This window comes from Neopsephotus bourkii, unplaced genomic scaffold (assembly GCF_033783945.1).
Source record: "Neopsephotus bourkii isolate Nb327-2 ecotype Australia unplaced genomic scaffold, CSIRO-AGI_Nbou_v1 NB_962, whole genome shotgun sequence".
NCBI lineage: Eukaryota > Metazoa > Chordata > Aves > Psittaciformes > Psittacidae > Neopsephotus > Neopsephotus bourkii.
Window position 1 is genome coordinate 2899314 of NW_026901456.1, and position 25779 is coordinate 2925092.

General features: G+C 44.8%; 1 protein-coding gene across 1 annotated transcript in view; it reads right to left on the bottom strand.

The window, feature by feature from the left end:
* The window catches only part of TIAM1 (TIAM Rac1 associated GEF 1), a 117511-nt gene that overhangs the window by 90971 nt on the left and 761 nt on the right, over positions 1-25779 (bottom strand). The gene's annotated exons all lie outside the window — the stretch shown is intronic.

Here is a 25779-nt window from a genome sequence, read left to right on the forward strand (position 1 = left end):
CGAATTGCTGCCAAAATCAAACTATCAAAACACCTACCCTGAGAAGGTAAATGGTCTAGAATGCTCCAGGGTCCTGGTGTCATGGCAACTGACCATCCCATAGCTGTGGGCTGCCCTCCACAAAGCGAAACACTGCAACTTACATGAGATGGATGGGTGGATGGATGCACAGATGCACAGATGGATGGATGGGCAGATGGATGGATGGATGGATGGATGGATGGATGGATGGATGGATGGATGGATGGAGAGAGGCTGCTGTGCTGTGTGGCCAGATCTTTGTCTGACAGGCCTGGGTGCACACATGGGTTCAGAAATGTAATTCAGAAACGCTCCCATCTTCCCTGTTCTCGATGTAGTCAATGAAACTACGTACAACACTGAGCCCTTAGACCAACACTAGTGGATTGCAGAAGCTGGTTTATCTTGAAACCAGTGAAAATAAATGACAAACACTCTCCTTTTTGTGTTTTCTTTCTATGACATATAAAATGTCTTAGAACCTTTTCAGTTGTGGGGAAAAGTCATTTTAAACCAAACACAGCTTATACTGTCAAAGAGAACAGCTACTCCTGAAACCAGAAGCTGACAACGATGAACATCCTGACAAGCTTGGGGAGACCATTTGCACATCTGCAAGAACTGGCCAGCAGAGCTGGAACTGCAAAACCTCTTTGCAACCGTCTCACTAACATGCAACCTCTGTGTCTGTCACGGTTAGAACAATGCTGGGTGATTGTTCCAGATGAAGAGGAGGGGAAAGAAAAACAAACCCACATTCCCTTTGTGAAGAACTCTGAAAGGAAAGATGTGGGAAGCCTTGTTCCTCCAGCACCACACCTAGGAGAATTTCTAAGAAAGGGAAGAAAAGGCAAAAAGAGAGGGAGGGAGGGAGGTGCATTATGAGACCTAAAATCCCTGAATACCTGACAATCAACCATCCCCAGATCACAGTGAAGGAAGACAAAACCAGAAGCATGGCACTGCCAAAGCACTGTAGGGCCTTGGTAAAAAATTCATGGAAGAGAAGAGCAGGTAGCCCAAGGGAAAGACCCCTCTTCAGGGTTTCTATATTTATACAAGGGGATGTGAATAATTGACACAGTTGCAGCTTTGTTTGTTTTTTAATCATATTTACAACTATCTCAACGTGCTTTAAGTATTTCTCCTTCCCTTCCCTTTTATTTTTAATGGTGGGAAAATCACCCTTTCTTCCCTAGGGGAAATCTGCAAGGTTTTACACGTTTGCAGAGAAGGGCAAAGCAGGGGAAGGATTCTAATTTCAGATCATCAGACATAAGCAAATCTAGGGGAAGCCACGAAGGCAACTCCCCGGAGCCTGTGAGGCAGACGAACAGCAGCTTCCGTGCAGCACCCTGGGAAGTGGAGGGGGTTTATAATCCACTCCAGGGAGCTGCAGCCAGCCCCAAGCCATGAGGGAGCTGCAGGGAGGAAGGAGCCCACTTGGCTTCCATGGAGGACAAGAATGAGAAAGTACTGAGTGTGCATTTGTGAATTACTTTTTAAAAAATAAAAGGAATGCCCAAACTTCATCTGAAATAAAAATAAGGTGTGGTTTGTTTATTTACCTTTAGGTTATACAGTATTGTTATTACACATTGCTTGAAAAGGACTTTTTGCTTGTGCCAAAGGAGTAGAGAACTGCTGATACACGATGAGGATGGGACGTGCCCAATGCATTAAAAACTCCCTTTATTTAGTAGTAACAAAAAAGTGTTCAGACCCAGGAGACAGAGCCCAGAATGGATCCATCAGAGCACTCACTGCGCAGCCGAGGACAGGTAGCTGGAATAGGAAGAAAGGAGAAGCAGAGCAGCACATGGCAGACGATGCACCCCCAGAAGAACCACCCAGCACCACAGTCCCCACAGTAAAAATTAAAACGCTTGGCTTGAGTGACCAGGGAACCGCTGAGGCAGGATGTGAAGGATTAGAGTGCTGTGGAAAAAAATTAAGGCCAATAACCGGGAGAGGGGGAATTGGAGAGGAAGCGTTTAGTGTATATCCTCATTTAAGCACAGAGGTAAGTAATCTGATTTTCAAGCAATGCCAGAGACCTCACACAGATCATTAAGATGGTGCCTGAGATATGAAGACAAGTATCTAATTTTAGATACCCAACTTAAGTCCTGGGGAGGGATTCCAAAGGTCTACAGGAAAACAGGCAGCAAATTAAACTCAGGTGGGTGCACGATTAGAGTAACTTTCACATTTTGGTCACTCTCTCTGAAGGAGAATGAGGTATATCACTGAGATACAAAAGCATTATAAGCTATGCTACATAATTAGTATAAAGGACATAAAAGTTACAACAACTTCCGCAATGAGGCCACAAGGGAAGCATAAGGAAAAGCACTGTAGCAAAGGATGTCCTTTTAAGTATACAGCATGTCTTGCAGAAGTTTTGGTACCAGTATTTCTCTCAGTGAGCTCATACTTTCAAATTAGCACCTTACAAAATTCAGCGTTCACTTAAATTGTTTGCCAGGAATGGGGTGCAGAGCAGAGCTTGATTCCTGCCTGCAGCCTGCCTGCTGTGCACCTTGGGCAAGCTGGGGATACTCCCCACAGCTCCTTTTCTTCCCTGACAAGTGTGAATATGGCACTCTCATCAACTACGGAAAGACCAAAAATGGCTATACCCCCAATTCTAAAAGGTACTGGGTGACTCCAAGGAGGAAAGTCACATCTAACCAGCAGAAATGACATGTTAAACATCCCACACTTCCTGAAAATAAGAGAGCTTGTTGCCTGACGTGTTGGATGTGCTCTGGCTTGGCTGCTCTGGCAGGATAGGACAAGGTGGAGATGCTTGAGACTGCAGTTCACCCAGCCTTAAAAAGAAGACTACCAATAGTACTACCAGCTTCAGTATGAATTGAGCACTCCCACCAGGGCTGCTGGAGAGGACAGGAGGAACAAAAAGGAGTCTCAGTGAAGAGGCAGCCCTGCTTCACAAAGCTCAACACTGGGAACTAGAACTACTGTTTATTCAGAGCCTGGGAGGAGAGGCAGGTGAGCATATGACCAAATGGCTGCTGTTTTCACCTAGTGTGATGATAACAACCGCAGCAGAGCAGGTTTCTCATCCTGGCATTACCATAGTGTAAGCTCTCACCATTTCTCCAGCATACAGGAAAAAAGAAAAACACTCATGCAAAACTCGGCTGGTCTGTACCAGCTTGGCACTGTCAAAGATAAATTAAGAATTCAGATTTTATCTTGCACGTCCTGACAGAACCTGATCACTCAAGAGCCGTCGCAGAGATGTATCCGCACCACCGCAGTTAAGTCTATCTGGGTTGACCGGTTTTAGTCACAACTCGTACATCACATCTCCTGACACAGCTCCTGCTGATAGCTCTTCCCTGCGGGAGGAACACACAACACCAACACAGTTGGGTGTTGCTCCTTTAATTAAGAGGGGGCAAAACCCAGGAGGGATGGTAATCCTGGGGGAAGACTCCCTTGGGGCTCAGGGTGTGAGCCTCCATCCTGGGAAGAGACAGGCAGGGAGCACAGAGCCCTGCCACAGGGTGGGAAAAGGGGCTGATCAGTAAATGTTTTTGAGAGGAAAACCCAAAACTACCAAAAGTCAGGCTAAGAAAGCTTCATGGTGGAAAGCTGAAACCCACCAGCTCTGACTGTGGCCTCAAAACAAAATGAATGCTTTGCCTTCATTTTCAGTAAGGGCATGGGGGAGCAAGGCATGTGAATCACCACATCTGAGGTATCTGAGGAGCAAAATTCAAAGAGTTGAAAATGTGCCAGTCAGCAGGAGTTTTGAATCTGCATCCCAAAACTATGAGAGAAGTGGTGCAAGCAACCACAGGGGTACAGACAAGAATTTTTATATTAAAACCTGTGGATCAGGATCCTGCCTGGGCTGCAGAACAAGTGATCCCAGCAATGACATACCCATCTGTCTGGCTTCAATGGCACGCAAGGCGTAAGACTGGAGAGCACATCTGAGAGACAGAACAGGGGAAAACATGGGAAGAAATGGGAAATTGAATAAAATGCAGTATGGATTGTGGCATGTTACTCTGATCGATTTCTCCAACAAAATAACCCATCATCCAGGGGAGGAAAGCCAGGAGATATCTTTCCAGGAAACTACTGGTTAAGCTGAAGATGATGAAAATTGGCATAGCAATTGATATGCATAAGAATCTCTGAAAGAGGTTGTGCTGAAAGGAGAATTATCTGGCTCAAGGGACCAGGTTTTATAATGTTTTCAATGATGACACGCAAAGGAAGAACTTTCCCAGTGATTTGTGCTGATGACACAGTCAGAAAAAGTCACAATACAAAGAGAGCTTTTGTCTCGCATTGATCCCAGAGGACCACAAGCTCCCAATGTGATAAAAATGACCAAACAGGTAAATGTAATCATAAGATGCACCAAGCAAGACCTGCCCAGCAGAAACAGGAGTGAATGCTCCCACAGAAGACACTGACCTCATCTAGAATAACATACACAATCCTAATCATCTGTGGCAAAGGTTAATGCAGGTCAGGCTACCTTCAAGAAAAGCAAGGCAGACACAGTGAAGCATAGAGTTTCACCGAGAGGTGAAAACAAGAAGACTGTCTCATATGGCAAAACAAGAGGCTGCAAAAGGACATGATTTATGAAAAGGGTAGGTTAAAAAAATCGTAAATTCAAATAGTTGGATTCACAGTAATTTCATCCTGACAATACAAGCAAGGCAAGGTTAAAGTGGACTGTGCCCTCCTCCCGCTCCCTCTCTCCTTTGCAAATGTCCTCAGGTCTGGCAGCAGTCCCTAGTACCTGGCTCCAGCAGAGACCTTCCTGAAAGCAGCCAGCCCCCAGCATGTGCTTGGGATCTCCCAGGACAAGACAGATGTACAGCAGGCAAGTCCCCACCATCCCAGTGTGACTGGTGATGGTCCCGGGAGCTGCAGGAGCAAGCCAGGGTGATCACTCTCTCGAACACGTTTCAGAGGACAAACATTGAAGGCTATACAAGTTTTGCACAATGATTTCTCTTAGACAGATTGAACTTTGCCTCTAGAGTAACAAAACTGTCCAAATCATAGAATGGTTAGGGTTGGAAAGGACCTTAAGGTCATCAAGTTCCAACCCCCCTGCCATGGGCAGGGACACAAGCATATAGCAAAGAGGCACCTTTGTGCACTGAGCAACCCCAGCATACCTACTGAGTTGGCTTGTTCAGGAGACAGTTACTGCTCTGGATTTCATGAACTGACCAGCCTTGGTGTGATCCATGGACTGCTATTGCATCAAGGGAGAGAGCTCAACCTTTCAAAAGATGTGAAACTCATGCTGTTCCTGAGCAGTATGAAAAAAGTAACATATTGGTGCTGCTGGACTAATGCTGCATAGTTTGGCAGGTACAGGAGTCGGTTCAAATTCTCCTCTGGCTTGCAAACTACGGTCAATAAAGGTAAAATGTTGTTGCTGGCATACATAAGTTACCTGTAATTAGTGCAAAGCCAGCATTGCCAGATAACCAGCTGTGGGTCTTGTACCTTTTTGCTCCTGACATCCTACAGAGCAGACTGCCAAAGAGAGCATCGGTTTTCTTCTTCTTCTGGAAACAATTCAAAAGTATGATCAGAGAAGGGGCAAGGAGAAGTGCTCCAAATCCTAGGTGGGAATTTCCAGCACCAGGCTCTCTCTTTTTCTTAGTGCCCCAACATTTAAATATTATATGAAAAACATAAGCAACTACTTACAAGACAAACTGAGGACAACTGTTCCAGGAACATCTCTGTAACATAAGTAACTCAAGAAAGCCTCCTATGAAGGTGCCTTCCACAGAGAGGTGTGCCATAGGGGTTTCAGGCTTGCCAGAGGACTTTCATCTGGACCTCCCTTGTTTTGGAGGAGTGACATCCTCTTGGGCATAGATTAGAAACCAGCATTTGGGTGCATGTGCATGTGAAGGGGTGAGGGTGGGGAAGCCACTCTTTTCTATTTTATTGGTCTGTGTGGAAAATTAAGTTTTCAGTTGAAAATACTGAGTAAGTTTAGGTCAAATCCATACTCATAGTGATCACTCACAGCCTCCAATCCTGCCACGTGTCTGCCTAATCCCACCTGGGAGCTCCAATGAAGCAGTATCACTTGACTGTAGCCCTCCACAGCTTATAACCAGCTCCAGAGTTTCGCAACTGTCCCAGACTCAGAAACCACATTTCAGTGAATAAGCTGTTCAACAGAAAAGAAAAATTGATTGCCTAGCCTGAAGTGAAACATTACTGGAAAGTCACCCGGCAGAGCTATTTATTAGAGAGTGCTACAGATGCTGCCCGACTGAAGCACAACCAGAGTGTTGGTGGAAAAGTGCTTACTGTCAGCTCTGGTTCAATGCCTTTTTGATAAAAGAAGGTCACTAATAAAATGTTCTGCCTTAATATTTATAAGAAGAGTATTTTTCTTACCTGTAGCAGTTACTGTGGGGTATAGTCACAGAAACGAAACATTATACAGTGCTAAAGTATTAAGTGGGATTTTTTTAGGAATTCTAAAGTACACATTAGAAATGCAAACTTCTCACAAAACAATAGCTGTACTTCTTCAGAAATGCTGGGCTGGTGAAATATCAGCCACACTGTCAAATGAAGACACAGTAAATCTACACAGCACTTGATATTTTCAGCAGTAGTAAATGTCATTCCGTCATTTCAACGCTTCATGTTGGTATGTGGCCCAAAATAGTCCTTAGAGAAAATAACCCATTTCCTCTTTAAATTTAAAGAGTAGTAGATGATTTTAGTAGCTGAGAAAGCTACTGATATTTTCTGTGGCATCATTCCCGGCCCAAATGAAAATAAAAATTGCAGCTAATGTACACACAGTGTATTTGTAGACACACTGACCATATTCACCTATGCCCCAATACAAGTGAATTATTCAGCCCACCTGAGCTCACAACAGTTCCTGAATTCCCGTGAAAGGCATCTGTCCGACAAATGGAGTGATCTCCAAGCTGCAGGAAAGACCACACTTTCCCAATAATTTCCCAGCACCATTTTGTCCGTGTGCACACAGCCCCCACTGTGTTACGGGATAAAGTAATTTTTATTCAAATGGGTGTTAAAAATAATATCAGGGAGCCTGAATTTCAGTCCTCTTGAAAACCATGTTTTCTCCCTCCTCCCCCCTGGCTAAAGCCACCAGGAGAGGTGACTCTCCCATGCCTTCCACTCCACCAGCAGCCACAGCCTCACCACATCTCCACACTGATGCTACAGACCGAGGGCAGAAGAAGTAACTTATTTTTTTGCAGTGAGTGGATACACCTCAAAGACAAATAAGAGACTACTGCCATTTTGAAGTGGAATTCTAAAGGGAAGCCCTTTAAAGAGGGACCAAAAGAGTAGCAAATGACACCTTTACAGTTAAGCTAAACAAAGACTCCTTGGTTTGCAGTGCTGCACCAGCCTTTCACCTCTTTTTGGAAGACTATTCTTTGTGCTGGTTCAGAGGTCTTTACTGTTGAAGTTTTCACATCGCTAGTACAGAGTCTGCTCTGGTGACCTCTGGATGTTTTGCCATCAGAGACAGTCTTCCTGTCTTAAAAGATCACCTTATCACTCAGTACTTATGGGCTGCACATCCTTTCAAGTCACCCACAAGTGAAATCAAAATATTTCAAATGCAATTCCCTCCTCCGGTTGTTTACTTGGTTTTTTTCTCCACCACTCATCGGAGCCAACATACCTACATGAACAGAGGAGGGGGAGGAAAGAAAGCCAGTATTTTGCACTTCATCATTTACAGTTTTCAACCAACGCCTACAAAATCTGTCTCCAAAAGTTATCCCCTATATATTAAAGGAAGAAAGACTGTGCAGTGCAGGAATATAAGCACAGGCTCAAAACTGAGGCCAGACCTATGTTACAAATACTTGCCAACACAGCTATGTCAGTCACAAATTTGATGGAGCATGACCTGTGATTATGCCTGCAGAGACCACTGCAATACAGTTATAGGAGCAAAACTGTGACATGACTTATAGTAACACTTCTTTTTTCCCCAGAGAAAAACAAGCTTAGAATAAGCTCTTCCAGCAAAAGCACTGTTTTGCTGGCATAAGCGCCAGCCACAACAAGAAGGCTTTGTACCACTGCAAGGAGGCCAGGCTGGTGCACCACACTAGCGATGAGCTGTTAACGCGTATCTGGCCTTGTTGAACCCCACTTCTGTGCCTGCCCTCAGCGACAATGCCTTTCATCACTCCTCCACTAGCCCTGCTGCTCTCAGCTCCCTGGGAGGGGAAAGTCATTCTTTTCTGCATTGGTCCCTGTTGTGTAAAACCTGGGCTGCTCCCAGTGGCCTCTGATCATTGCAACACACAGCAGCACAAATGCTCTCCTTTTTGCCATACTGGAGCCAATTGGTTCTCATCTGCGAGCTTCTGGCTGCTCCAAGGGTGGGCTGAAACCTCAGGTCTGTCAGGGGAAGAAAAAGTGTCTCCCTCTGCCGTGCTGATGCCATCCTTCAAGAAGCTGTTGAGCTTACGCATATCGGTCTCACTCGGAACAAGCCACCACATGAGCGAGCCAGCAAGCCTCCCTCCCATCTTCAGAAATAACAGCTCTCTTCCACACCTTGCCCAAAAGCCTTAGTGAAATGGGTGAAAAATTAATTCAGTGGGCTGAGGGAACTGGGGGTGTTTAGTCTGGAGAAGAGAAGGCTCAGGGGAGACCTTATCGCTCTCTACAACTACCTGAGAGGAGGATGGAATGAGGAGGTGGCTGGTCTCTTATCCCAAGTAACAAGTGATAGGACAAGAGGAAACAGCCTTGAGCTCTGTCAGGAGAGGTTTAGATTAGATATTAGGAAATATATCTTCACCAAGAAGGTGCTCAGGCATTGGAACAGGCTGCCCAGGGAAGTGGTGGAATCGCCATCCCTGGAAGTGCTCACAAACCGTGCAGACGAGGACCTCGGTGCCACGGTTTAGTGGTGGACTTGGCAGCACTGGGGTAACCGTTGGACTTGATGATCTTAAATATCTTTTCCAACTTAGTTGATTCTACGATTCTATTTTCAGCACCTTTTTCATTGCCCCACAATTCCCTCACCAGCCAGACAGCACCTGTGCCTCTAAAGCCGGCTCCCCTTGCCCCTCTCTCAGGGGATATCCCACCAGGGTTTGGCTGAGGGGAAGGCTCCTTTGCCACCTCCTCCCTTTCTCCCTGCTCTGGCCCAGAAGGCTCAATAGCTCCAGTGAGGGGGATAAGGAGGAAGCAAAGGCAGTGGCAAGCAGCACTGCTGCTCTCCCCAGCTGCTGGCTCCCAGGTAGCAGTCCCAGCACATCTCACTTCCCCATTTGAAAAAGGCTGTCCTTCAAAGGAAGCTCACAGTAAGCATTTTGAAAACACCCTTGTTAACATCCTATACATACATCGTATACATAACTTTTGGCAATACCTGAAATTCCCACAGCAGCTATGTTCAGAAAGGGCACAAAAAAGCAACCAAACACTCTTGTTCCTCTGCAAAATGAGTTCATTGCTTTAGAATTTTGAGAGCCTAACACAGACGGCACAGGCTTGAGAAAAATCACTCCTCCTTTCAGCCTATCTCACAGGCTGTAGCATCCACTATACTGTCCTCCTGGTGACATCTGGGAGGTTGCAATTAGCAATACCTACCAGTACTTCTGTAACCTTATACAGCATAGCCAAGAGTGAGCCCATTAACTGCGACAGTTTTGCGGGAATTCTGTCAGTTCATTTGTTCCGGAGGCTTGTATTTATAAAAGGTACAGAAACCTGACAGGCTTCCTTTGTTTGCAGTGTTCCAGGCAGACTCACCAACTTTCAGGGCTCATTTCAGGTTTAGTAATTAAATTAAGAATTATCTATATGGGTAGTAAACCCGTTCTAAAGATACTAACATTTGACGAGTAACTTAATGTTAAAAACAAGAGTGGCACTCCTCCAAACATCACCCAAAATCCCACTGCACCAATTAATATGCAGAATATTGTTTAGGCTGACCACTTATCAGCACAGTAGGTCACAAGGGAGAAGTAATTTAAACCAGCCGTGCCTGCAATGGTTTTGAAATGAAACAAATAAACTACTACAGCCACAGCTGGAAATGTGGTTTGAGGCCGGCTTCCACCACCCTCATTCACCATTAGTTCTTCTTCACTCTGAAAAGTCCGAGTGATTTCATCTGATGGGGGAACAGAGCACAGACCTCATTCACTGGGATGAGGCGATGGGGCAAGGAAAGCGCCCTGTGCACTGCTGGCCTGGCAACTTAGGGGTCAACAGCATGCACCATAGTGAGAGTGGGGTGCAGATCCCCAACACAGAGACAGGGATGGGCACCAGCACTGCTCATGGGTACCAGCGCTGTGTGTGTGCCACAGGCAGAGGAAAACAGGCAAACACCCCTTGACCACCTCACCCCTCTCCATCTCAAAACAGAGGCAACGCAGCAGCCGCCGCAGGAGAGGGCTGCAAAAAGAAGCCAGACACGAGGTTTGGCGTGTCTTATCTACGCCCAGCTGTGGGAAAGGAGGAAGGCACTCAATTATCGCTTCTCACACAGGTTTTAACATGCCTGGACATATTCCCTGCCTCTTAAACCAAAAAAATAATTAAGCCATGGAAAGCAATGTATAATCCCTTTTGCAGGGTACCTTTCCACTCCAGCTTGCAGCGTCTGCCCTGCCGTGTACTTTTCCCAGCGCAATGTCACTTGCGAAACATTTTACACAATGAGCACCTAGAACTTTTCAAGGGGAAAAAAACTTCCCCCGGCCTCACCAGCAGATTAGGTGGAGGTGTTTGCTGATGGCTCCCATACCAACAAGGAAAGATGCACCAGTGGAGGTTGAACACAGAGGTGAAATTAAGAAACATAAGTGCTAGTTTACACAGGAGATGCAGGAAGCTCTGGCCAAACATACAGCCAAGGGCATCCCAGCCTGCTGGGTTCAGGCTTTCAGTCCAACAACTCTTGCAGGGCCCGGTGGCAGCACACACATAACATGGTGCAACAATCTTTTAGCATCTCCTGAAATGCAGAAAGGCTCTACATGGACCGCTCTAACCAATACTGTAACATGGAGGTGCAGACACTGGCAGGGAAAAATCTTCACAAGAATGGTTCAGTTGTGGGCAGGCAGAAAGCCACACCAGCCCTCTGCCAAGTAATGCAAGCACTTCTCTCGGAGCCATTCATAAAAGCTGGTGCTCAACTTGAGGCACAAAGCATCGAGAAAAACCCCAGCCCATAAGGCAGCTAACATGATCTAGAACATCAAAATGGGAGGGAAAGGGAAACAGATTGCACTTAATCTTCCTAATGAGCAAAAAGGCTGGGAAAACTCTAGGAAGGTTTTGTACAGGGATTTATAGGTGCTCACAGGAGCTCAGCAAGGTTAATAACCTGCTCCTCTTACAATGCCATATATAAATCCACAACTTTAGGGCACGGGGCCAACTTTGTAAGTTTATGCTCACTAGTTCCATTTTAATCTTCCTCCTTGCAGACCGACTTCCAACCGCGTTATGAAAAGGAAACGAGTCCAATACTTGTCTGAACAAGTGAGCAACACCTGCTCCAGCACTTTTGGTCTTACTGTATTGTTTTGTTGCTTAAAGCCCAAGCTAACAGGCTTAGGGGAAAAAAAAGGCCCATGACCAGTTTCAGGAATAACAGGAGAGAAAATGACTTCATTCATTTATGCCTTTGTTTTCCGGAAACTTACCCTGACATTTCTCTGTCAATACATCATGAAAAATGCAGAAAATGCAAACACAGGCGGGATGGTGCTTCAAAGGGAAAAGGTACAGCCCTGCTTTGGCTCCCAGTTTCTTCTGACTAAGCCTATATTCTGGGATATTTCTGCATCAAGAGACCTTTTTACTGGAACCTTTAACAAGCAAGGAAAACAGAACAGCATCCCGCTTGCCAAGAGTGATTGTTTATGCAAGATTTCCAGAATCCATCTTCTTTTCCCCCACAGAAAACTGATGTCCGCTCACAGGGAAGATATTTAAATGTTATAATATGAGACCTGAGCAAAGCTCAGCACTGCTGCAATGCAAATTGCCTCCCACCAGACTCAAGGGGTGTTTTTATGCGAATGCTCACATGACTGAACTTAAGTATTATCCCACAGCGATGCACCAAGGTCATTATTTCAGATATCACCCTGACAAGCAACTTTATTAAAAGAAACAAGATTAAAAAATTATGCAGAATTCTAGACAGAATTAACCCATAATTCAAGTGAACAGCTGGAAGTGCAGATCAATGTAAAGCAAGGATTGCTTGCTTGCCTATCGGCAACAAAGCCATCCCCAGGCTAGCATTTTTTCCAGGGAACTTTCAGATGAAGATTAATGGAGACATGAGGATAGCTCTCAGTTTAACCTGTCAGCCAGTGACTTCGGACTAAATTGAGTTATGAATTGTTGATCCCATAAGAACGCTACTTAGACATTTTCTTTCAGTGTGCATTGCTTAAGATGCTATCTATCAAAATGAAAGAGAAAAGCATTTTTTGTCTACCATGGATGATTTTGTCCAATTCGTTCATTAAGGGATTTTAATGGAAATATTCAGAAGAATGCCACATGATGTGAACAGCTAAGTAAGATGTCCCAGTGTACATATTTTCTAACTTAGCCTGTATTCAAGGCAAGCATTAAATAACAAACAGTGAACACAGTTCTTAGTACTAACATAAAATTGGTTAGTAATTTTATGCTAGTAAACATAAAATTTGTTGTTAATTTGGTTGATTCCTTTGCTGTGCCAAGTGTAACAGGTTGATAAATTCCTGCAGAAAGGATATCATTCACAAGGACTATTCTTGCACTACCTGGAGAGATGCAAGTGACAATTGGAAACACTAAAGCCATCCTAGCCCATAGCAAAGGAGTGGTATCTAAGCCCACCTGTTCAAAAGCCCTGGCAGCCTGTCCAGTGGGTTTTGAGCCATGGTCTCTGCAGCAGCCGATGGGAATCCAGGAGATGGGGAGAGCATGGCCACAGCTGCAACAGAACACAGCACACTGCCCACTGACTTACTTCTAAAGGATTCATACCTCTGCTGGAATAGTTTTCAGGGATGTACTGACCAAAAGATGTTGAAAGCCACTGCGCAGAGGTACAGGCTGTGTGCACTGGAATGAGCTTGAATTTGCACATAGAGAAAAATAAATCAGGATAAATCGCATTCGATTATCATGACAGCTAACTATAAATTTTAATTTAGCTGACATGATACCAAACATGACATCCTGGACTAGACTGACCACGAAGTTGAGATTGATGTCATACAAACTAACTTGATGCTTCAGCATCAGGCTTAAATACATGAATATGTATTTATGTACATACATATATATATACATTATACATTAATATGTATATGTATTTATGTACATACATATATATATACATTATACATTAATATGTATTAAAGACCAACTTTAAGTAATATCTCAAAATTCCACCAACATTTTCTTGATCCATTTAGAGGAAGAAACGTCAATGCAATAGCTATCCAGCTTTTCCAAGGAGATTACAGTGCCTTTCACGAAATAAGCCAGGAAGAAATTCTATGTTCCAAGTTGGTAAACAGAATTAGATTTAGAACCAGAAGAGTAATAATTTCATTTTTCATAGGGGAAAATGGCAGAAATAATTAAAAACTAATAATTGTGATAGAAACCTAGCTGAAACATTTGTTGATTTTAAATTAAAATGGTCTTGTGTTGGACTAACAGTGAGTTGCAATTAGAATATTTTCAATGCTTTCTTAATAAAAATAGCACTTAAATTTATGGCATTTTTAATTAAAACAACAACCTACAGGACTTGGAAGAAAAACGTGGTACAGCTTTACAGATTACTCTGCTGCAGAGAAAAACACTGAGGTGTTAACCCCATTAAGAACAGCTAAAAGAATTTCATCATATCATTCAAGTTCAAAATACTACAAATATAAAATTTTACTAGCATAAAATTCAGATGATGCAGTATTTTCTCCTTTCTCCTCATTCTTACATTTTATGATTTCATTACACTATCTTAATCTTTTCACCTATTAGCAAGGGATCACAAATACCACCAGGAGGGCTAGTTAGGGTGCAGCAGCTAAAACCATCCCCATGGGTGTACCCAAGTGCATTGCTGTGATTTTAACACAGGTGAACAGGCTGAGCTGTACATCTTAACGCCCTATTTCACCATCGCTGCTGCAGGGTGGTAGCTCCTAAAAGAGGACCAGTACGGATGGCTGTGGGCAGTCAGTGACTCAGTGCCCAGTTTAATTTGCTATTACAGAAGACAACACCCTTAGCTACCTTTTCTCCTGCACTCCATACACAGCTGCTGCCCCAGCCAGATCCCTATGGCCCTGTGGCTACACCAGTGCACACCCCAAACTCTCCTCACCTGGTGGGAGTTTTAAGGGCATGAAGAAACCTAAACTCTGGTACCCATACAAACTTTTTGGCAATAAACCCCCAAAAAGTCAGTTCTACTGTGATTCTGCAGACAGATACAGTGATACCAATGTACAGGTGATCTCTGCTGCTGCAGCTGAATCCCCTTTGCACAGGAAAATAATTCCATTGGTAGTCTTGATAAGACCAAAACCAATCAAGCTGAGGGAGGTGAGAGAAACCTCACCACAAGCAGGGAAACTCTTATCTGGGAAGCTGATGGACCTCCAGGCACTTCCAGAGGGATGCAGCACTGGCTGAGCCCCCTGAGCATCCTCACAACTTCAGGAGTTGGCTGCCCAACTCCAACAGTACACTCCAATACGCATACTCATCCCTGCTGACAGTACAAAGAAAATGGCTATCTGCACAGGTCTGTGAGAAGCTGGAACCATAAATGGTCATTTAGTCAAAAAACCCTACTCAGTTTCTATATGAGCTCATGATAACCCAGCCCAGACATGTGATCTGTATGTCTCATGCTCTTAGGGATCCAGCTCTTCATATACATTTACGTTTAATCCTCTGAGCACTATTACAATGTCATAACGAAAATAAAATAACAGCTTTCAAGTGCAGCTATTGAGATAATCACATTCAGCCAGAAACAATCAGAAAGCTCCAGTCCTCAAATCCACGACTCACAGTGAAACAGCTAATGCTTACAGGGAGCATTTTGATCACATTCTGTACTGCTGAGTAAATTCAACAACATTATACAATGCTGTCCCATTGGGTAGAACTATTTTCTGTGATTAGCCTGATGAAACAACCTGCAGTACTTACATCAGGCATGCTCAAGTTCCTGTTATTTTCTTTACACTTAGCACTGCCACTTATTTTCACTTCTCCAGCAAGAGTTTCGGAGAAAAGTCAGGTTAGATGCATGGGGGATGTTTTTCAAAGATGGGCATGTGCCCCTAGGGCTGAGGCCCCTTTTTTCCTAAGTTTTTAGATTCTAGGGGATTCTGTTCAATTGCAAGCCAGGAATTTCGGCATGCAGCAGCCACGTTTCTGACAGGTTTCTTTATTTATTCAATCGCAAAGCTTAAGCAAAGGCTGCACTTTATAGCGAAGGTACTAGATTAGGGCTCCACTTTCAAACTTAATTCCATGGATTCATAGGCAAGTATCGTAAATCTCCCTGCATCTCAAATCTCTTTTTACAGATGGAGAAATTGCTTTCCTGTATCACTGAAATAAGGTCAGAATAAAACCATTTATATAAGTGAGATGCACTCAAGCAGGTGACATGGTGGTAACAAACATCTAGTTAGACAGAAGGGACTGCTCGACACCACAGAATTTCATCTAGGCATCAAAAACACGATGTCCCTTTGCTGCACACAAAAAGCCTCTCTAAATTAACTGAAAGGGATCATGTCCCTGCCCATGGCAAGAGGTTTGGAACTAAAATGATCTTTAAGGTCTCTTCCAACCCAAACCATTCTCTGTGATTCTATATACACCTCCTTAAGAGATGACCAGAATTAGTCTGATATAACAGACTTGTAGGACTCACGGCATTACTTTGAGATAATATGACAAAAACTGCAGGTCAGGCACGGTGCAATATGAACCCCTGGCCTCCAACATTCACCTATTAGGTTTAAAAAGAAAGGTGGGACACAGATAATCCTCTTATTGCTCCATCAGTTTTACTAAGAGAGACCCTAAACATGAAATTTGTCCCAGCATTAGCAATAAAAAAAAATCTGTTTTGTTTTCTAACATCCCAAACTTCTGCCTCTCAAGAGTTCAAGCTGGGAGTCTCACCGAGCTCTGGGAGTGATGGGTTCAGCCTTGAGCACCTGCAGGCTTGATCCAGCCACCCATCCCAGCTTCTGAAAGCCCTCTGAGTGGGGAGCTGGGGAAGCAGGTGAGCAGAGAGGTTGGACAGGCATCCACACAAAAGTACTGATTTCCAAGACTTCTGGAGAATTTTGCTAGAAAACTCACAGCAACAAGTTTTGGTACCATCTGGTGCAAAGAGGATAGCAAAAAGCAAGCGCTGCCAAGAAGGCATGAAGTTGCTGCCTCTCCCTTCTGTACCAAATTCTGAGTAACAGTAAGACGTGACTAACATCCTTTTTTCAGATTTCAGCAAGCAAGAAAATTTGTTGCCATTTAGAGAATGAATCAGTAGTTCTGGGAGGAATAAAACCTTCTAAAAGCTTTTATCTTCCCCTATTCAAATGTACTTCCTTTTTAAAGAAAATTTGTTAAAAGTGTAACTTTAAACACCTGCTGAAAATGCTGTAATCCTTAATTCCTTCTCATCAGTATCACATGCTGTCAAAACCTGTTCTCTGTTGGATTTTACTTCTTTCTCTGAATAACCTAGGACCAAAACATGTTACAGATAAGGCAGTGGAAGCAACAGGTGGGTAGAGGTACTGAAAACCTGATGCCACTCTCTTAAGTGACTTCTTTTGGGGTTCAACAAGCAAAAAGTGCATTAAACTTTAAAGGGATTCCTGTACAGAAATAGCTCCCCACAGCTGGCTGGGCTCGGTAAGTTTGAAGTGAGGTGTACACTCTGATGAGCAGGTTCGAGATTGCTCTTAAAAAGCTGGCTATCTGCAGCTCGCCTGTAATCTTGTCTAAATTACAGGCAAGCTAAGGATGGCCAGCTGTGCTTCTCCCAAACCCACCGTGCCATCTCAGGCAACACAGTGCTTCGGAACCATTTCAAAAACAGGATGATCGGCCTGCAAGCTTGAGATAAGCACAGCAAAGTTGGAGCAGGCTCTGGTGCCAAGCAGGATCCACGGGAAATCCTGGAGGTCAGGGTAGGACCCCATCCCAGTGCAAGGGTGCACATATTTACCAGGCCTGGCAGGCAGGTCTATGTGCTGGAAATGAGCTCAGCTGAACCCAAATCTGACTCCAAAGTCAAATTCCTCAGACTTCTTGTACCTCTTTTATAAGAACAACAGCTCTAGGCTAAACCAACTTGGGGTAAGGTGTAAATGTGCAAACTATATTCAGCAAGTATCAGAAAATCTTTGTAAATGTTCCCAAATCCACAAGATCTGTGTGTGTGAGGAGCCATCTTCCTTTACAGAGGCACTGAAGCACCTGAAGTGTGGGCAAGCCACTGGTGGCAGGAATGGATCTCAACTCCAACCACCAGACTACACTCCCTGCTGAAGGCAGCCTGCTTTCATCTCCTCAGAAAATCAACACTGAAACCAACTTAAAAGTAAAGCTTTTGGTGGGGGAAGGGAATCCAGCAGAGGCCTGAAATGCAGATCAGAAACCTGAAGGTTTACTTGCGCAACCTCACTCAGTACATTTAAGTTAGTGTTATATGCTTGTCTCATAAGCACAAGGCTCTATGTCCCCCAAAAATACTGAAGCTAAACAGCTGCCCCCTTAACCCTTCAGCTAACAACAGCCTCCACTGGCACCTCCAGAAGGAAAGCTAGTCTCCAAGGAATAAGTTGTGTAAAGTTCTGGTGTCCTCAACATCAAAAGGACATGGATCTGTTGGAACAAGTCCAGAGGAGGGCCACGAGAATGATCAGGGGACTGGAGCACCTCCCATATGAAGATAGGCTGAGAAAGTTGGGGCTGTTCAGCCTGGAGAAGAGAAGGCTGCGTGGAGACCTCATAGCAGCCTTCCAGTATCTGAAGGGGGCATATAGGGATGCTGGGGATGGACTCTTCATTAGGGACTGTAGTGACAGAACAGGGGTAACGGGTTAAAACTTCAACAGAGGAAGTTTAGATTGGATATAAGGAAGAAGTTCTTTCCTGTTAGGGTGGTGAGGCACTGGAAACGGTTGCCCAGGTAAGCTGTGAATGCTCCATCCCTGGCGGTGTTCAAGGCCAGGTTGGACGAGGCCTTGGGTGACATGGTTTAGTGTGAGGTGTCCTTGCCCATGGCAGGGGGGTTGGAACTTGATGATCTTAAAGTCCTTTCCAACCCTAACTATTCCATGAGTCTATGATTCTATGATCCCTGGATAGCAACTTCATAGCTCTCTGCTACTCCATGTCAACCACATACTACAATGTCCTCAACCTTTTATTATCGTGCCATCTCCATAGCTCTGCACGTTTCAGTATACAGGATGTAATTTTTTTATCTCAATAGATTTGTTTACGATTTTGCCTGCCTGACCACTCACTGCTCCCTGGGAGCTGTGGTTTTACTGGGCTCCTTCAAAGACTTCAACGTTTTTTCCCCTGCACATTGGTATTCAGCCTCAAACAAACATTTGTTAGAGCGCTTCACTGTTTACTTTCACTAAACACATTTCTCTGGTGTTGCTGAGTTATGCAAAAATAGCATGCTCCACTGACATGCTTCCTATACGTTTGCAAGTTGTTCTATCTGTGTTTCATACACACGAGGGGCATGTTCTCTGGAAACGTTCTTCTTCTGAGATACCATCCACACCAATCACCTCCCGATCAGGGACCCCCGCTGTACTTACACTGCAGTTGCACCTGAAAGCTTCAGCGTGGACTGAAAACAGAGCTCCCAGCTGCTTTGCAGCCACACAATGATATGTGATCCTTGGTCCAGGAGCTCATACAAAGTTGTAGCTGTTTTCCCTTATCATTGCAAACTCAGGCTTGTCAGTTATTTTGCTGCCATTTATTTGGTGCAGGCAATACTATGCCTCATGCACCGGGGCAGTACCAGCTGCCATTTCACATGGCACCCAACTGGGGAAACCAGCCCACACCATTCAGCAATGGAGACCAAGTTTCCAACAGGTATAAAGTGGCTCAGCCTCCTGTTTTCAATTAACCAACACAGACCCAATAAGACTCCAGTGCCTGCAGCATTGGCGAATACATCTGATGCAGAAAGACCAACCCCTCTTTCTATGCCTCTTTCCTTGAGCCCCATCCCAAATCCTTGCATTTCCCCACAGTCTGTTCGCTGCCAGCTTCTCCCTGATCCTTACCAAATACCTCTCCCTGGAAAAGGAGGTCCCAACAAGGACAGCTGGAAGGTCCTCAGAAATACAAGGTTTCTTGGTTGGCTTTGAAGCCCTGTGAGCCTGAACAAGGCATTAGGCCAACTTCCTCCACAAAGCCTCTATTTCCAAATAGTCCTGCCCCCTCTCCCAGAGATGCAACCCCAGCACCCCCAGCCCTGCAGACATTTATACTCTTAGAGCAACATTCCCAAAACAAAGATTTGATTTCTTTCTTTCACTTGCCCAGAAGCATAAATCACAAGCTGACTGTGGTAGGTACTGTGGTTTTTATCATGCTCCCAGACAGCCGTGCTCTGCTTATTCCGAAATACAGGCTCCAGCTGTTTGAGTACCTATGTGGATGTGCAGCTTTGCCCCTCTCCAGCCTCAGCCCCCTGATGCAAAAAGGCTGTAGGCCCCATTCCAGCAAAGAGGCACTGGCTGTATCCTGGCCAGAGGACAGCGCACGCTGCCACCTGCTCCAGCAAGGCAAGGCAAGGCAAGGCAAGGGGCTCCTAGGAGACTGCTAAGGGACCCAAAGTCTTTGTGAATCTCTGGATATTTATACAGGTTTATGAAGTCCAAGTGGCCCAGAACAACTGACTGCTTCTACTTCCTACTCAAAAAGTCTCCCACCATTCCTTTTAATTTCCCTTTAAAGAAAAAGAACAAACACAGATTCCAAACTTGCTCAGGTAACTACGTCAAGCATAAAGACCTGTTTTAAACAGTAAACAGAAGCTGAAATGTCATGCATTCATTCAGTTGCCTCCAGGAATGACAGCTTGAAGGAACATATCAAATAGTCTGACTCTCCAATTTCTTTAAGAAATATGATGGCAAATTACAGTGATTTATCATTCCACAATAAAGTACACACACAAAACGTGCATCCCAGATAAAGATTACCAAGCAATCATCCAGATGTTACCAAAGCATCAAGATTAATTTGCTTAAAAAGGAAAAAAACAAAAGCAGCAAGGAAATGACTCCTGGTGCCTTTTTTTGTCGTAAATTTCATCCTGCAACTTCCAATGGAATTGACTTCTGTATTCTGCCTCCAGTCTTACACCAAGGCTATGTGCATTTCTGGTGCCTGATGCTGCCTATGCTCGCACCTCTTATGGCAACGCCTCACTAACTCACTCTGGGATGCCATAAAAGTCAACAAGAAATGCATATTTCCTCCCACTTAAGGAAATGACAAAAAAAATAAAAAGAAAAAAAGGCATTTTCATTGTTGCAGTTGTGCAAAGGAAAAAAAATCAGGCTCCTTTGTTACTGTTAAAAAAAGCACATTAGTCATTATTAACCAAAACAACCTTTGGCATGTATTACACATCACTTACAGTGAAAGTCATCAGACGCTTGGCAAAGGTTTTCAGTAACCACTTTAATTCGTTGCATAAACCTGCAGTGATCACTTTATAATCCTCCCCCCCCTTCCAGGTAACCTGGGAGCAGTTAATGCTCCAAGTCCCGTGGCACCTGATGGGCAGGTTTCCTCCAGCACACCATGTTGTGCTGCTGTATCCCTCCGGCTGCAAAGGGGCCTCATGAGAGGGTCCCCTCATCAGGCGAGGTGGGAAGAAATTCGCAAAGGGAAGTGAGCTGTCTTCCCATGCCCGAGGAGCAGCAGACAAAGCCAGCAGGCTCACACACACAGCCTCTGCTTTGGGTCTTCCAGGTTTTGCCAGCGTTCATGCAAAACCAGGCACGGGCGAGGACGTGTCTGATCCCTTTGTTGACGAGACTTCAGCGTCGAGACACAGCTTTCCCATGACTGGGATAACCCAAAACTTGTCTTCTCAGACACTTGCCATGGGCATGGTGCTGGAGAGCAGCAGTCATATGGCTGCATTGTTTTTAGACTCAGATTGATCACTTGTGCTCAGGCTGGGAAGGTTATACCATGTGGTTGATGCCCTTCCAACATGCTAGATTTGGTGGGCTTGGCAATATTTAGCATAATCCCATGCAGGGTGTTAAAATAATTTTTGCTTCTACCAGCTAGGCACATCAGTTAACATGCAGGAAATGTGCCTATCAAGCAGTGCTGTTCAAGTGAATTTTTGGCTTGTAGTAACCATTGAATACTCCTTCTCCAGCACATCCCAGACCTTGATCAAAATCCCTCTTGCCCCAACCAGGATTTGGTCCCCTTTCCTGCCTGGGTGCAGGGAGGCAGCTGCACCCAGCAGCCTCCCACCTCCCTTCCTGGTGGTGGCCTTGCGCAATGGGGAGTCTTTGTCTCCAATGTCTAAGGGCCTGGAGCACACTCTGTATATACCTTCCCCACCCAGGTTAATGTAAATGAGTAACAAAGCAATTTTCAGCTGGGAAGCAGACAGAAGAAGGCTTATTTGTCTTCCCTCCAGCTTGAGGATTAGAGGGATTCGGCTGCAGGACCACATAGAGCTGTTTGCTCACCTGGGAAGGTCACAACACGAGGTTCTAGGACTGCTACAGCCATTTCTAACGTGAGCTGTGAAGCCCCCTCTCACCAAAAGCCCAACTGCTGCTAGCATATTTTCAGCAGCCACAAGGCAACGTAGTGTATAGAAGGAGAGACTGACATCAGGGCTCCATCCATCCTCCAAAACCAATGGAGGCAGGTATTAATGCAAAACCTACATGCTTCCCTTTTTCCCTCCCACCCCTGCTATTTTATAGGCTTCCAAGCACTGTTTTCTGGCTTTGAACAAAGTGCTACAGTGAAGGTCTGGCAGCTTTCCTGACTCATCCATCTGCAGCTTTGACTTGTGGATGCCCTGTGCTGCCTACTTCAGAGAGCTTTACATTTGGAGGGGTCACCCTCAGCACCCAGGACAAACACCCAGATAGCTCCAACACTACCTGAAAGAGACAATTCCCTAGGCACACAGGAAGCTTTGGCTCTGTGAAGCAAGAGGCCAATGCAGCAGAACCAGCCATCTCTGCCAGGAAGTGCTGCGGTCCACCGGCCCCTGCCTGCCTTCCTAGCAGCCGTGCAGCTCCCTGTGGCAGTCACCGTAAGCTAAAATGCATCTGGGCAACAGTAGCACTGCAAGTGGTGAAAGAGTTAAAAAAGAAACCAAGTACTGTTTCATAAAGACAACGCTATTCAAGTGCTGTTTAAGTGCTTATTACCCGATATAAAAGCCCCCCAATAAGTGAGGTGTTTTCTTGCACTAGTCATATGAAACTGAGTCCACTGGTTCACAATTGATTGGAAGGGAAAATAGAAATGCAGAGCAACTTTCACAAGGGAAAAAGAATATGTTTCTGCTTCTTCAGAAACAAACACAACCATTCGCACCATCGTGGCCACCCAGCAGCAGCACCACTTTTATTTCCTTAGTCTGCAGAGAAGCACACCTACCATGGCTTTCACATATTTCTAAATCCACAAGTAATCCACATACCTGATCTTCTGACAGACCCAAACCATTCCTGAAAACGTCCCTACCTCCAAATACTCATGCCATTACAGCAGCGTGCACATATGCAAGGTGATCTGTGGTCAGGCCCAAGTCAGCTTGTGGAGGTACTGCTCATTAGCTGTAACTCAGGTCCACCTATGGTAACGCAAAGTAATGCAACTTATCTTATACCACTATTGGAGAAGCTGCACCACAGCACATTTGCTGTGCTCCTCCTAGCAGCATGTACGCACTTAGTTCCTGCAGCCCAGGTCACGCTTGGCAATTTATTAAACTCCATTAACATCACTGTGAGTTTGAGCTCTTAATTACCCTGTAATCTAGGCAAATACTAGAAAATGCAAGAGTTAAACCACTGCTGGTCTCATACAAGCTAACTTCCAACCTGCTCTTCGCTGCTGAGAAGACGACCAAAGGCAGGGAGGGAGAACTGGAACTGCTGTGGATACTGGCAGCAGTGAGACCACTGCAGGCTGCACTGACCCAAGAGTGGGCACAGGTCCACAGCCACATGGGACCCCTCAGCCTGCATGCACCCAGATGCACGCATTGCCTAATGGGCACCCCGCTCCACCCCTGGCCACTGCTGGGATCATGCAATTTGCTGTATGAAGGCTTTTTAAGCTACCTGAGAACATCACATTCCAACTCTTATTGAAAGCGTAATTGGAAGTCTCAAAAAGCAATTACACTAAAAGCACTCTGCAGTGAATCAACTAACTACCCATTTGCCCGTGAGCCTCTAGCACCAGCCGCAGCATCAGCCGATGGGGCTGTACTTCCAGGATACGTGCATGGAGCTGAGCACGGAGGGAGGCTTCACACATGGGAACAAGCCAACAGCTTTCCCCTGGAAAGAACTGGGGTTTGTTTGTTACCACAAACACTCACCCTTTCTCAAGTCCTTTGACACTATCCCACCAAGAAAGCAAACAAGCAGCAGATAGCAAGCCTGCTGAGCCAGGGAAAAAGGATGTTTGTGTTTGTTTACAATTCAATTACAACTTGAGATGTTGCAAGCAATAAAAGGAAAAACTACATTCTGGTTCTAGAAACCCCTAAATCTTATGTGACCTATGCCTTGTGAGGCACAATAAAAACATAAATATCTACATGATAACTTCCCTTTTTTCCCCCCTGCTTCTGCTCTGTTTACAGCACAGCTGGGCTAATCCCATTTCCACTGCTCTGTATTCTGACCTCCTTAAACAACCCCATGCTAGGATGTTAAAACACTCTAATCTATAAATAATGTATTCCCCTCATCCAGCAATGGATTACTGGGCCATAAAACGTACTGCAACACACCACAGTTGCCTGTTTAAAAAACAATACTGAGAAAGACTTATCAGTAGAGAGTTGTCCTCTTTCTTGCCAAATTCTTTTAAAGATTTGATGCCCCCATTACTTTTGCATTGGAATTTTGGTTTTTAATAAATTGTTTAGGAGCTGGTATTTTATCCTAGTGACCTCTTTTTCCCCTCTCAAAGACCCTTTACTTTTTTTTTTGTGTGCTATTAATCCTCACAGCATGGCAAAAGACCAGCACCAGCTAACTAATCTGAGCCAAAGTGAAGGGGGAGCAATAAAAGGCTGCCATACGGCACAGGACCTCAACATAGATGATGAGGCCACACTTTAAGCCCAAGCCAATCTGTTGTCCCAGGTGGGGAGCTCCCATTTTTGTTACTCCCCCCCATAATCCTGCCTTAGTTTCTAGTGGGAAGATGCTTGGATATTCACTGGACCACTGCCGGGCCACTCCAGGTCACTGATGCCACAGGAAACTATCTGTATTTTCCTTGGGTTTCATTTTCAAACAGCCATTACCTACAACTCAAGCCACAATATGCAACTTCATTTAAAGATAAATTGAGTCTGTTCTGAAGATTGATGCCTAATAGGCTTGTTCCCGCTGCTGCGATGGTGCAAAATCAATGATTCCTTGCCACCAATACCAGCAGGAATCTTACCACTGATTTCCTAGAGCAAAAGCACAAAGCTCAAACAAACACTTAAGTGATGCAAATTTGCAGTTTTACAGATTTTTTTTTTTCCAACAGGCATGCTGGAAAAATGAAGTGCTTCTGCCTCAAAACAAGTTGGAACCCTCTTGAAAGCAGACATGCACCCTTTAAAGAGCAGCTCCCCTAGGAAGCGTAACCGGGCTTGCCACACTTCAGCACTTAATTCCTTAGCTCTATCTGTTGTGATTAACACAGCAATTTTCCACACATTTTTCATAATGCACAGATCACTTCTAACTCCAAAAGGACTGGGGAAAAACAAGCAAGCAACCCACCAACACCCACAAAACCTGCTTCCTTCATTCCACTGCACTAATCACATGTGAAAATTGAAATCATTCCTGCAATATGAAAACACCATCAAAGGAATTAATCGCCGCCTTGACAATGGGTTTCTGGTATGTTAAATGAAACTATTAGAGCACTAACATTTCCAACAGCTACAGTGTGACTTAATTCCCCCCAAAAGGTACGCATTATATTTTGCCTCTGCACAGGAGTGTTACTCATGGCTGATGGGTTGCAGCACCGCTCTGAATCAGGTCTGAACCCTGCCCGTCAGAAAGCAAGCCCGTGCCCCTCAGGAAGCAGAATCCATATCCAACACTTCCACAGCAACCCTGAAGATTGCAGGTCAGGATCGCAAGCCCAGAGAGGACGGCGAGCCGGCCCCTCAAAGGCAGAGGAAGAGCAGAGCCAGGAGACAACGCTATCCACTTGGTTATTAGCCCTAATGCTTAGTCACAGTAATTGCAGGGCCAGGGCTCCGTACTCACATTTCCTGTCACCAACCCAAGAATTAGGCAATTTAGATTTAAAGATAGTAACCAGTATATAAAATAACCTGGTAAGTGATCGCAAAAGTAGCTAAGAGACAAATGAGTAACTCAA